General features: G+C 31.9%; 1 protein-coding gene across 5 annotated transcripts in view; it reads left to right on the top strand.

The window, feature by feature from the left end:
- LOC106465821 (collagen alpha-1(I) chain-like) overlaps positions 1-14,902 on the top strand; it is a 154,163-nt gene that overhangs the window by 5,729 nt on the left and 133,532 nt on the right. The window contains exon 1 of one of the 5 annotated variants that reach the window (XM_022393767.1): positions 6,320-6,519. The exons of 3 other annotated variants lie outside the window; for them this stretch is intronic. The gene's annotated coding sequence lies outside the window, so the exon portion shown is untranslated. Of the gene's footprint in view, positions 1-6,319; positions 6,520-14,902 lie in introns of those variants that run through there. One more of the 5 variants, XM_022393768.1, reaches the window with a different exon arrangement.

Here is a 14,902-nt window from a genome sequence, read left to right as displayed (position 1 = left end):
CCCATTCAAGCCGTCTCCAGCCATTATTAGTCTCAAAGTGGGTTCCTCGTCATCGAATATTATATAGTTTCTGTACACTGGCACAATCTTATCCGACAACTCGTATGTATTAACGTGACATCTATTGATCAAATGTTAAATATTATGTTAAACGTGTTGAATAGATAGAGAACATACGTTTTAAAATCCTGGATGACTTTGTAAAGTTAGTAATTTACCTCCTAATTAATCTCACCTTATGCTGCAGATATCTCTGTTAAGGATGAGTGAAGTAAAAGTATGATTACAATAATCATGTCAGTAATTCTCGGGTTAAAACATCACTTCAAGATTTTCTATGGAATAGAATATGGTAAGTGTAAAAAGCTTCATATTGAGAAGTGGTTGGTAAAAAATGTGCACTTAACTTACATCTTGTTCATTAATCTACAGCTGAAGATTTTCTTGTCTAGTATTGTTCTGTACGATGGACTTGAAGTTTTGTTTGTTAAGTATTGTTGTATACAATAGACTTGAAGTTTTGTTTGTTAAGTATTGTTGTATAGAATAGACTTGATGTACTTCTTATTACGTATTGTTCTTTAAATTGAGCTTAAAATATTCATTGGTAAGCAATACTCTTTAGGATGATCTTGGGTATTTATTGTTACTTATTGTTCTGGAGGACGGACTTGAAGTATTTCTTGGCAAGTATTGTTCTGTAGGATGGACTTGAAGTATTCCTTCTTAATATTGTTCTGTATGATAGACTTGAAGTATTGTTCTCCAGGAAAACATCAAGTATTTCTTGCTAAGTGTTATTCAGTGTGGTAGGCTTGAAAAATTCCTTGTGAAGTATTGCTTTTTGGAATGGACTTATAGTATTTCTTATTAAATATTTTTTGTAATGCAATCCTCAAGCGTTCTTTCGTAAGTATTGTTCTCTAGCTTTAAAGTAATTCTTGTTAAGTGTTCTTCTGTTTGATAGTTATTGAAATATTATTTGTTATATATTATTCTGTAGGATAGACTTGAAGTATTCCTTGATAAGTACTGTTTTGTAGAATAGACTTAAAGTATTTCTTATTAAGTATCGTTTGAAGGATAGAGATAAGTATTCCTTGTTAAGTATTGCTCTATAGAATGAACTTAAAGTATTACATGTTAAGTATTGTTCTGAACGATATACCTCAAGTTTCCTTTGTTAAATATTGTCCTGTAGGATAGACTTGAAGTATTTCTTGTTATGTATTGTGCACTTGAAGAATTACTTGGTTTGTGTTATTCTTTGGTAATTATTGAGATAGAGTTGAGATATTTCTCATTAATAATGTTCTGCGGGATAGATTTGAGTATTTCTTGTTAAGTATTGTTTTGTAGGCTAGGCTTCAAGTATTGCTTGGAAGTATTGTTCTGTAGAACAAATTTGAAGTTTTCCTTTTTAAGTATTATTCTACATGGTACACTTGAAGTATTGCTTGGAAGTATTGTTCTACAAAAGAGACTTGAAGTATTCTTTGTTACGTGTGTTTCTCTATGGTGTATTTTAAGTATTTCTTAGTAAGCATTTTTCTTTAGAGTAGACTTGAAGTATTATTTCTTAAGTATTATTCTGTTTGGTTGATTTGTGTTGAGCACAAAGCTACATAATGGGCGATTTGTGCAGTGCACAATATTTTTCTGAAGGAACAATTTAAAGTATTCTTTGTTAAGTATTGTTCCGTAGAATATACTTGAAGCATTCTTTTGTAAGCATTATTCTGTAGGTAGACCTGAAGAATTTCTTGCTCATTACTGTTCTATAGGACAGATTTGAAGTGTGTCTTATTAAGTATTGCTATGTAGGATGAAATTGAACAGTTCCTTATTAGGTACTGCTCTGTAGGATTGAAGTGAAGTATTTCTTGTTATTTCTTGTTCTGTAGGATAGACCTGAAATATTTGTTGTAACGTATTTTTTATTTTTGTGTAATAAAAACTTGAATTATTTCTTCGTAATTATTGTTATATGGGACATACATGAAGAATGCATTGTCAAGTACTATTCTTTAGGGTACACTTCAAGTATTCATTGGGAAGTATTGTTCTATATAATAGACTTGAAGTATACTGGAATGTAAGGCAACTGTTAAGTATTATTCAATTTTTAAGGAAAAAGCTACACAGTGGGTTACTTTTGCTTTACCCAATGTTGTTCTGTAGACTTGAAGTATCCCTTGGTATGTGTTGTTCTGATACAGTTGCTGCATTTCGTGGAAAATATTGTTATTTAGAATAGACTTGAAGTATTCTTTGTTAAGTATTGTTCTTTAAGATATTCTTGAAGTATTTATCGTTAGATAATGTTCTGAAGGACAGAATTGAGTACTAATTTTTAAGTATTGTTACTTAGAGCATACATGAAGTATTCCTTGTTAAGTATTGCTCTGTGGAATGGACTTGAAATATTACTTATTAAGTATTGTTCTGTAGGATAGACTTGAAGTATTTTTTGCTAAGTATTGTTCTGTATGAAAAACTTGAAGTATTTCTTCTTCATTATTGTTCTGTAGGGTAGGGCTGTCATATATTTTGGTAGCTATTGTACTTTAGAATAGACTTGAAGTATTTCTTCTTCATTGTTGTTCTGTAGGGTAGGGCTGTCATATCTTTTGGTAGTTATTGTAGTTTAGAATAGACTTGAAGTATTTCTTGTTAAGTATTATTCTAATTTGTTGATTTCTGTTAAGCTATACCAATGTGCTGTACGAAATATTGTTCTGTAGTATAATCTTGAAGTATTCCTTAGTAAGTATTATTCTGTAGATTAGACCTGAAGTATTCTTTGTTAAGTTTTGCTCTTCAAGATAGAAGTGAAATATTTATCGTTAGGTATTGTTCTGAAGAATACAATTGAATATTTCTCTTTAAGTGTTGTTTTTAGTTTAAACTTCATGTATTCCTTCGAAGTATTGTTCTGAATGATATAATTCAAGCATTTCTCGTTATTTATTGTTACATAGACTTGATGTATTCCTTATTAAATATTGTCCTGAAGGATAGATGTGAGTATTACTTGTTAAGTACTGTTCTGTATAATGGACTTGTTAAGTATTGTTATTTAAAATAGTCTTTAAGTATTTTTTATCAAGTATTGTTTTGTAGGATATATTTGAAATATTATGTGTTATTTATTGCTCTGTAGGATAAACTTGAAATATACTTTATTAGTTATTGTTCTCGTTGGTTGGTTTTTGTTAATCATAAACCCACATTGTGTGCTATTTGTGTAGTGCCCAATATTGTTCTGTAGGATAGATTTGAAGTATTCTTTGATAAGTATATATATATATATATATTATTCAGTGGATAGACTTGAAGTATTCTGTGATAAGTATGTTTTATTCAGTGCGTAGACTTGAATAAATCCTTGGTAAGTATTGTTCTATAGGATATACTTGAAGTATTTGGTGTTAAATATTGTTCTGTAGCATACACTTCAAGTATTCCTTGGTAGGCACTGTTCTTTACGATATATTTGAAGTATTTTTTTTTGTTAAGTGTTGTTCTGTAAGATAGAGTTCAAGTATTTGTTTGTTAAGTATTGTTGTGTAGAATAGACTTGAGGTACTTCTTATTAGGTATTGTTCTGTATGGTAGGCTTGAAGTATTTCTTAGGAAGTATTATTGATTGGAATACTCTTAAATTATTTCTAGTTAAGTATTTGTTAGGGTAGTCTTGAAGTATTTCTTGGTATGTGATAGATTTTAAGTATTCCTTGTTAAGTATTGTTCTTAAAATGAGCTTTGACATATTTCTTGTTATGTATTGTTATTTATTATAGATATCAAGTATTCCTTTATACGTATTGTTTTTAATTTGGACTTGAAGTACTCCTTGGTAAACATTGTTCTATAAGATAATCTTGTAGTATTTGTTGCTATGTATTGTTCTGGAGAATTAAATTTAAGTATCCGTTGGTCAAGATTGTTCCTTAGAATAGCCCTGAAACATATCTTTTAAGTGTTGTTATGTATAATAGATTTGAAGTATTCCTTGTTAAGTATTGGTCCAGATGTTTGATTTTTATGAAGCAGAAAGCTACCCAGTGGGTTGTTTGTGCTTTGTTGAACATTGTTTTGTAAAATAGGCTTTGAGTATTCTTTGTTAAATATAGTTCTGAAAGATAGACTTAAATATTTTTTGTGAAATATTATTTTGTAGGATAGGCTTGAAGTGTTCCTTTTTAAGTATTGTTCTGTAGGATAGACCTGAAGTATTTCTTTTTAAGTACATTTCAGTAGGATATATTTCAAGTATTTCTTAGTAAGTATTGTTCTTTCTGATAGGTTTGGAGTATTCTTTGTTAAGAATTGTTCTTTAGAATATACTTGAAATATTTTTATTAGGTATTGTTATTTATGATAGATTTGGAGGAAAGTTCTGAAGGAAAGACTTAAAGTATTCTTTGTTAAGTATTATTTTCTAGAAGCATTCTTTTGTAAGCATTATTCTGTAGGTAGACTTGGATAGATTTGAAATATTTCTTGTTAAGTGTTGCTCCTTAGAATAGTCTCGAAGTATTATTTGTTAATTATTGAAGATTTCCTTGCTAAGTATTGTTATAGTTAGTTGATTTCTGTTGAGCAGAAAGTTACACAATGGGATGTTTGTGCTGTTCTCAACATTACTCTGCAGGATAAACATGAAATTTCCTTGGTAAGTATTGTTTTTTAGAATTGCATCGAAGTATTGCTTGCTAAGTATTGTCCTGGAGGGTGGAATTGAAGTACTTCTTAGTAAGTATGATTCTGTAGGATGGACTTGAAGTATTCCTTGCTAAGTATTCTTTTCTAAGACAGACTTGAAATATTTCTCGTTATATATTGTTATGTAGGATATACTTCGTGTATTTTTTGCTACGTTTTGTTCTGTAGAATAGATTTGAAGTATTCCTTTTTAAGTATTGTTCTGCAAGTATTTCTTGATAAGTAGTTTTGAACGTGGTGGATTCGAAGTATTTCTTCGGAAATATTTCTTTTTGGAATAGACTTATAGTATTTCTTGTTAAGTATTGTTTTGTAGGATAATCTTGAAGTATTCCTAGATAGCATTGTTCTCGTTAAATATTTTTCTATTTGACAGACTTGAAATATTCTTTGTTAAGTATTATTCTTTAGGATAAACTTCAAGTTTTTATTGTTTAGTATTTTTCTGTAGTATAGATTGGAGGTATTCCTAGTTAAGTATTGTTCCGTAAAATGGAATTGTTGTATTTCTTGTTAAGTATTGTTCTGTAGGGTAGATTTAAAATGTTCATTTTAAAGCATTATTATGAACGGCAGACTTGAAGTATTCCTTCGTAAGTCTTGTTCTGTAGGATAGATGTGAAGTATTTCTTCTTATGTATTGTTCATTAGCTTAGACTTGAAGTATTCCTTTTTTAAGTATTGTTTTGCAGGGTACACTTGAAGTATTCATTGGGAAGTATTGTTGTTTAGAATAGACTTGAAGTATTCCTTGTGGGGTATTGTTATACAGGAGAGATTGGAAGTATTTCGTGGTAAGTATTGTTTTGTAGGATAGACTTGATAAATTCCTTGTTAAGTATAATTCTATAGTGTAGACTTGAACTATTCCTTGCTAAGCATTTTTCTTTAGAATAAACTTGAATTATTTCTTATTAAGTATTGTTTTGTAGGGTAGTCTTGAAGTATTCATGTTTAAGTATTTTTGTGTAAGAGCGAGTTGAAGTATTTCTTGTTAAATACTGTTCTGTAGAATAATTTTTGAATTATTACTTGTTAAGCATTGTTCTGAACAATAGATGTAAAGTTTATATTGTTTTGCATTGTGCTGTACGATAGAAAGTAAAATTAAAACATATTTTGTTAAGTAGTTGAATAGTGTACACTACAGTTACTAATTCGTCAAGTAGTCTACAGTAAAAGAATGATCTGGAACATTTTACTCGTGTCATTATTTTATTCTAAAATTTACTTTATGTTTTAGTGTAGCTGTCACTTTAAGTGACATTTTCATTTTTTTAGTAAAAATGAAAGTTTAAGTTAAAGTTCCACGAAACTCAATGAGTCACGTCTTCACAAATATAAGGCTTATTTCATAATAGGAATTATTCAGAATAGCGAATTAAAGAACCGGAAATATGACGACAGCAAATGTCACCTCTTCAGCATGTAGACCATAAATAAAAATTTTGTGTAGTTAATGGACGAAGCATGATCAACAGACTTTGCAAAGTTTAAACTACCCTACCACACCAATGATAAGGAAAATATGAAGAGTTAAATTACCGGAAAAGGAAAATATGTTCATGCAAGGAGTTACATTATCTCAAGTATGTTGAATACGTCCGGATGTGCTATGAAGTAAGACTAACCAAACAACCGACCCAGTTCAGACGAAGGATCCGAAGTAAGATGATAATTCTAAGATTGACGAGTTTCTCATTTCTCTGAATATATAGATATGTAACGAAAGTGCAGAATCCGAAAAGGGATAGATTTCGTTTTATGCATGAGATCGGAGGGGTCTTTCAGGTACATTATATTTTGTTTTTTACTAAAATTAAATTGTTCTATAACGGAATTTGTTGCTTTAAACCTTTTGAAAGCTGACTCTGAAGTATTTTAAAGAAATAATACTGCTGGTTGACATGAGGGACAAGAAGAGTTCTTGTTAACAGAAACTGCAGGCCTAATGTAGTGTAAAAAAAAATTAATTTTATGGTTTCACTCATTCTTGGCTTAGTCTCCTTAACAGCAAACTTTTCAGAGAAATGGAACAGTCGAATTCCTGTTGAATTTCGCAGCTATCTATGATAGTTTCATGATTAAACATCACTAGCATGAGCAATGTTCGTGTTTTTCTGTTCATGATTGTGATCCTCGAAACTTCCCTATTTGAAACTCATCTAATTTTTTTTCTCTAATCACGATCACAAGTATAGTGTTTTTGCTGACCAATAGTTTCTTGAACAGCAAATTACAAACCTGATATCATTTCCTTCCATAGAACTCTGGCCTTGCTATGTTCACAGTTCCTTCAGAAACTTGATGAATATGGCCAAATCTTATAGGATATTATCGGCCAATGATATCTTTAACAGCGAGACTATCTAAATGATGATTCTATGCATTATAATTGTAGCAGTTTTCTTGTGTACTTCTAGTTTGTTTGAGGTACAGGATTGGCTTCATTAATTTATAACTTAATTTTCGGTTTTGAGTTCCACAGTTTACTTAATTTTGATCAGAAATTCTCAATGATTATCCTGTGATCTTGTCATTAACATTGTTTTGTATTGTTTATTTTGATTTGTTTTTTTCTTAATGCTGATCAGTTATTCTTAAAATAGAGGTCACTTCATTGGTCCTTCGTCTTGTTTCCTCCCTTTTCGTTGTCAGACACTGCATTTTTCTATCTTGAAACACGAGAAAATGCTTTCAATTTCAATGCAACTTCAAAGACTTGTATGTAGTATTTTTTAACCGTCAGTCCCATTTTTAACACTAAATCTTTTATGGCGGGTTTTCACTTGATGATTTGATGCGAATATTATTCACTCAATTACAGAGTACTCACTGAATCCAAAATATAAGTAAAAGAAGTTTAATTTCCTATTTAACAAATTACGAATCCTAAACTAAATCTACTCTGATAATGTAAACATAAACACCCGAAACTAAACATAGATCAAGTGTTTTCTATTACATATTTTTGAGCCGCTATTACAGTTTTTTGATTAATATGAGAAGTGAAAGAATAAACCGAACTGTCATTTCTCACAAATGTTGAGAAAGTGAATGAACTTTCAGCTCGAATTATATTTTTGGAGTTCTTAGAAATCCCTTTTTGATGGATTAATAACTAATTTATTTTCTGAAAAAAAAAAATACAGAATGAGCTTAAAATTTGAAATTTGTCTTCTTCCTTGCTGTATGTTAAAACACTTGTTGTATAGATACCAGAGCTTTCTATTCATGTGCTTTCTTGCCTGTTATATGTGAAAATGATACTAAATGAACAATAATTTTGCATCGTTTTTTGTTAAATGAAAATATAGTTATCATAGAAATGGTAGGTGGTATTTTTATCCTCAACGCCATCTTTCGTGACACATGGACTGAACAGCCAGGTGAGAGATCAAACGTTTAGGCATAGCATCCCTAATAAAACTGCTGAGAAAAAGAAGGACAATCAGTATCTTAAACGGCAACCATTAATTAACTAGCGGGCTTGACTGTCACTTTTATAACGCGCACACAGCTAGTGCGAGCGCATTCAGCGGTATATCGCGTGCTTAAACATTAGACTGTCGACCCGCGTCCCACTACTCTAACCACTAAGCTATGTCTTGTTATTATAAAGAAGAATTTTTTTTATAAAATTGTATTTCTTGTTGGATGAAACAACAGTTGCTGTAGAAGCGACAATACTATATTTGCTTAATTTCTTTCTTGCAATGTTTGAAAATATACACATAAAAGCTAGATTAAGTAAAGTTTTAGTTCCATACCAGAATGTCTATGGTACAAGTCTTTGTTGAGTTTCTACTGTATACAAGCTAGTTTTACTAAAGTTTTAGTGCTATGCCACAGCGTATAAGGTACAAGTCTTTGTTGAGTTTCTACTGTATACACGCTAGTTTTACTAAAGGTTTAGTTCTATACCAGAGTGTATAAGGTACCAGTTTCTCTTATATTCAACTTTGGTTAAGATGTTAGTTAAAAGTTTAGTGCAACTAAATCAGTATGAATAACGCAGGCCATTGACAGGGTGAGGAAGAACAAGTGGCGCCCTGGGTCCCGACAGAACGTCTCCGGAATTTCTCCCTCTACAATTTTTTTTCACTCGGGTAAAAAAAATATATATATATTCTGAAAGCTAATTTTTAGTACATAAAAAATTTACGAAATAACATTAGTCATATCTATGATTTTAATAAACTATTTTAAATTACATTATTTTTCAGTATTTTACTTGTTTTTACGGTTTTTTTAGACTTGAGAATCAATTTTAGTTTGACATATTGTGAAATACGGTCCAAAAGTCCCCAGGTTCTCCAAGTATGTAGTAACGGGACTATGTGTAAGTGTTGAGATGGAAGTTGCATGTTCAGATTACATAAGTTAAAAGTTTTAATAAGAGATGTTCACTTAATGCTGTTGAAAGAATTTCATATCTTCAGTTGGCGATACCTTATTTATCTACAGTATAACCATCAACCGATTCCTAGAGAGGGATGGAAATGTGGAAGATTTCACTGCGGAAGAAACAAACTGTGTAGGAGGTTTTACGATGTCCGTGTGTATGTGTTTAATCTTTTACAGATGTTCCGCCTTCCCAGACAGTATTACGTTGTTGACTTACGGTTCACATTATCACTGAAACCTTTGGCGGCTCGACCTAGTTCTAGATTCAGATCTACCAGGAAACGACATAAAGTTATTAGAAACAAGAGATGTAAGCTGGATATATAATCAGTCTGAAAAATAGCACAAAAAACAACAACTTGGAACATAAAAACACAAACTAAAAGTAAATATTGATTATTATTATTTTGCTATCTTTCAAGAGTTTATTCTTGCAAGAATTGGTCTTGAAATGCATAAAGAGTTTAGGTCGTGGATATTTGAAAGATCTGATTATCTAGTGAAGCTAGGATTCTATATAATTAATCAAGATACTCAGGATGGCAATATTACTGAAAAACCTAAATTAGCAATAGGTTACATGGGTTGGGAAGGATCACCAAATAATGAACCCTTGTGGAACTGAAAAACATACTGTAATATCAATTGTTAAATGTATGGCCACTAAGCGGAAAAAGTTGGGTGGCCCATTCTATCTGATGCGTTAGGCACCCATGTGTTGTAACGTTGAATTATTATGATCAGCAAAGATAAAAATCCTGTGATATGAAAAATGGTGGAGCTGTGGTTGTTTTTTGTTGAAGGCACATGCCCAAGGATTAGGACCAGTGTTAGAAAGTTCAAGGACCTAAGCAACAGAGTAATCAGGTCACACAATTAATTAATATGGTGTGCGCTTGCAGAGAATTAAGGGGGCACTGTTCCCCTTAAAACATTTTATCTAAATTAAAGCTAAAATAAGGTACCTAACTGTTGCTTAAAGGGTTTAAACAACTACAATAACAAAATTAAAACATTTTCTTTTGTTTAGAATTGCCCCAAGTAGTTACTTGTCTTGCTTATACTTAAGGTCAGAATTGCTTTAAATGAATCACCAACGAATATACAATTCTGAAATGACGAGAGTTAATTTAAATGTAGCATTCTGTTAGAACTTCATTATGATAAAGAAGTAACGGATAAAGAAATAGTTGAAGTGCCATTGCATTTTTTAGAAAGTTTTGACTAGAACGAAACATGAACAGAAACAAACGTTTAGCGAATTGAAATACAGTAGGAGTTATTCATCAGAAAGTGGCGTTTAGAAGGCTTGTTGTTGTTGTTGTTGAATTTTCACATAAAGCTACTTGAAGTGATAGACTAGAGGGAAGACGGCTAGTCAACAGCATTCACCACTAACTCTTGGGTTACTCTTTACCAATGAGTAGTAGCATTGACTCTATCGTTATAAAGTCTTCACGGCTGAAAGGGCGAAAATGTTCGGTAAAGGGATTCGATCCCGCGACACGCAGATTGCGAGTTGAGTACCCTAACCACCAGTCCAGACCAGGTTGTGTTTAAAAGGAATAAAAATACGAATTGGAAGATAGGTTAGAGTATGATTTTGTTCTTTAGAAAGTGCTGTTAGAATGAAACACTAACGAAAATACGAATTGGAAGACAGGTTGAAGTTTGGTTTTGTTACTTAGAAAGTGCTACTATAAAGCGCTAGGGAAAATAGAATTTTATCAAGTTGAGGTAAAAATTAAAGAATGGTTGTATTCTATAAAACTGTATATTCAAATAATGGATTTGATAAAACAAAAAGGTATTAAGGAAAGGCAACAATAGAAAAAAATCGTATGTTATTATTCTTCATAATTTCAACAACCATTATCAATAACTTCTGACGAAAGATAAGTTAATTATATAGATCAGAATTAAAATAAGTTAGAATAACGTGCATAGATGAAGACAATCTGGTGAATTAAACTGACTAGAAGTACAGCGGAGAATTAAAACCTATAATGACTGAGTGGAATACTTTTGCTATCAGTGATGTTTTCGGCAATAATCTTTAGTTAGATGGTACGTCGTATGTTTAATAAGGCGCTTTGCTGAAGCAGATGACACTTTATATCATAAATCTGTTCACCACTGGGGGTCTTCCTACGCTATACCATGTCTTCTAAAAGTTAGATGATGTTTGTTTGTTTGGAGGAGATATCGGTCGTTTTACTTTTCATATCAAAAAAGAGGCTATGTCAACAGAGTTGCTTCACAGATGTTTAAGGAAACCGGCTGTAAGTAAGATAATTTTATCTTTAAAGAAAAATATTTTTTGAGTCTGAGTTGTACACACAGTATAATCGCTCAAAAACATAAATTAATTACGTTTGAACAAACAATAGCTATCTTTTGATTTGTTATAGCCATACATAAATAAACAAACAAAAGATCTGATAATATTCTCTATGTTTTCGAAGATAATGCTTACAAGTGTTAAGTCTACAGTCCGTAGAAGGGTCTTCCGAACGAGGTCGACTTTGGGTAAATCGTTGTGTCGTGTTTATTTAAGGTACATTTACGTAGGAGATGTGTACATCTCTAAAAGCTGTGCTTGTTCAGCGGCCCCTCCGTGACAATATGTATGTGATAAAAAAAAAATCCATAATTAGTTAACTAGTTAAAACGCTTTAAAATGGAATCAATTTTCCGAGCTTCGTGGTGAGATAAACGACAGAAAAAACGTCGTGGGACAGTTGCATTAAACAGCTTGTCAGGCTACATAGCAAGTTGAATATATGGAATCTATTGTAATTTGTCAGCTTTCTTTAGGTTGTCTGAAGGAATTTCAGTCTGGGTGAAGTTGTAGGAAATTTCCACAGGGCAAGTTTTCCCTGGTTCTTGAAAAGAGAAATAGCTGAAAGCGCTTTAGGACCCTTTTTTATTTTGTCGGTTTTCCAGGTTGTCTAGGACAAAATAGAACTAAACAATGATGTGAGATCCAGTATTTCAATCAGTCAGCTTGGGGAATAATGTTATTAAACGACATCATAAGATTTCTAGATTAATTAGATCACCAGTCTGCTTGAAAGGGTAATGAGATGATTAAAACATCTTTCTGGAACACTTATGTTACCAAACTATCTAGGAAACAGAATGGCTGAAAGATATTTTAAGAACTTGCATCAGCTAGTCTTTTAGAGCTGCTTAAACAATAACTAAAAAATTTAACAGCACTGTGTGGGTCATTTTTATCAGTTTACATTCCAGGCTGTTTAAAAAGCTGATTAGCTAAAAAATGTTGTCAAGCATTTGTATCAGCAAACTTTCCAGACTATTTGAGGACGTAAGCAAATGATAAAGTTGTGGAAAAAATTGCATTTGTAACTTTTCCAGCTTGTCCATGAAACTAAATAGCTGGACGTTATTAATAGGACATTTGAACCAGTTAGTTTTCTTATTAAATTTCACTTTAAAGATACTAGATAAATGCTGGTTAGGTTAGGGTCCGCCTCAATTACAAATAAATCAATAATGAGAAGAAAATCGACTTTTACATAGCCAAGCATGAATCGTTTATGAATTGCATCTGCTTGGAATAGATGTGGACAACGTTTCGTTCATCTCCAGAGTCTGGGCAGATGCAAACCATAGGAGTCTCAACACCGTTACTACCTACTGTACCTAAGCTATACGTTTAGAATAATTCTTTTTTCTTTCTTCCCAGTTTATAAAACTTCACGTTGTAAACTATTACAGATTTCATATAAAAGCGATAAAGCATGAATATGGCAATATTCAGATCTCCATTAATAATTCTAATTCATATTTCTTCCTTTACCACTAAATAAGACAGACGTACCTGTCGAAAGTGCTAGGGTTTCACCAAAATTCTTTGAATTTGATATTCTAAAATGTTTGTCCAACGTATTTTAACTATCATCAATCTAACCTGTTTTTAATTATCAGACTTGTGTTTAACCGAATTTGATAATGATGATACAATTACTACATTTTTTGTGTGGTGTTTCAACATGTAAATTCTGGTGTTTTCTTTGTACTGAGAACTCAGGTTGAGAAACTTATATATAACAATCAAAAATCCATTAATAACTTTCGATCCATAACACTTGCTACCCAAATGGTGTGCCTTTGAAGTATATTTTTCCAATCTATACCAGGAGGTTTGAGTAGTAGTTCCTTCTTGTGATAGAAAAGTAAGCAGTGTGAAAGATATCAAACAGTTCTAGTTAAGGACCCCTATAAAAAGCTAGGTAATAACTACGTGTACCATAAAGCCAGGATTATAAAACAGACATCAAGATAGAGGGCGTTCCCTTGGACGTTGTCGGAATAAAACATTTCTTGTCTCTAGTCAATCGCTCGGGAGGAGAAGTTGCAGAAGACAAACGTATCATGTGATCCTGATAAGCATGCTGGTTAAACATGTTTTGAAAGTACATAGGTGGTATGTGCATACTTTATGGGTTTGGAATTGTTTATTTAAGAAGTTTAAGAACTGTTCATCTCTCCAATGAAAATAGAGTCACTTAGACTCAATACATAGTTAAAGCTCAGTATTTATATCTTGTAATTATGGCAAAACTACAATGGCTGTTTGCCACCGTTCCTAATTTTTATTTATATATACTGACCACGAGGAAGACAGCCAGTCAACAACCCCCAACCACCATTTGCGATAATAGATTAACTGTCACTCTTATAACGCACTCATAGCTTGAAGTCAGTGGAATATTTTATAGTATCCCACGAATTCGAACCTGAAACCCAGAGCTCTATCACAAGGCCAACCCGCACCCATTTATTAGACTTTATAATTCAATATTATAATGTTTAATTATTATCTGTATCATTGACTTCACACTACTACAATCAAATTTCTTCAACACTTACGTATAGTTAAAACGTTTCTTTCAAATTAAATGCTTTCATACCTTACATAAAATATTTAGTTAAAACTTGAGAAACACCTTACTGTAGGTAAAGGTACGAATACTTTTTAAGAGTAGTAAATTAAAATAACGATTTGTAAGAATAATGAAGTTGATTGTACAAATCATGCTACATCTTTTGACAGTGCCTTGGTCTGCCTTCTTCAGGTAAACTACTATTATAACACACTCATAGTTTGAAGTGAGTGGAATAAGGAGTAATAGTCTTTGAATGCTGCCTGTAGCGACTAAGAATTATAATGATTTGTTTGTTGGAACTGTTCATCTCTCTAATGAAAATAGAATCACTTAGAATTAATACATGATTAGACCTCAGTATTTATATTTACGTGTCCCATAAAGCCAGGAGTATAAAACAGACATAAAGATAGAGAGCGTTCTCGTGGACGTTGTCGGAATAAAACATTTCTAGCGTTTTAAGTCCGCAGACAAAATAATAAATGCATTGCACAAATCATATTTATCATTTTCTTCCCCATTTCAGTGAAGAAACCATCTGATAGTTAATGAATAACATTAAAACCAAGTAGGTCATTTCAGTGAAGAAACCATCTGATAGTTAATGAATAACATCAAAACCAAGTAGGTCATTTCAGTGAAGAAACCATCTGATAGTTAATGAATAACATTAAAACCAAGTAGGTCATTTCAGTGAAGAAACCATCTGATAGTTAATGAATAACATTAAAACCAAGTAGGTCATTTCAGTGAAGAACCATCTGATAGTTAATGAATAACATCAAAACCAGTGGTCATTTCAGTGAAGAAACCATCTGATAGTTAATGAATAACATCAAAACCAGTAGGTC

Source organism: Limulus polyphemus, unplaced genomic scaffold (genome assembly GCF_000517525.1).
Source record: "Limulus polyphemus unplaced genomic scaffold, Limulus_polyphemus-2.1.2 Scaffold2061, whole genome shotgun sequence".
Lineage (NCBI taxonomy): Eukaryota > Metazoa > Arthropoda > Merostomata > Xiphosura > Limulidae > Limulus > Limulus polyphemus.
The sequence above is the reverse complement of the archived record's forward strand: the minus strand, read 5'-3'. Positions and strand labels throughout refer to the sequence as shown.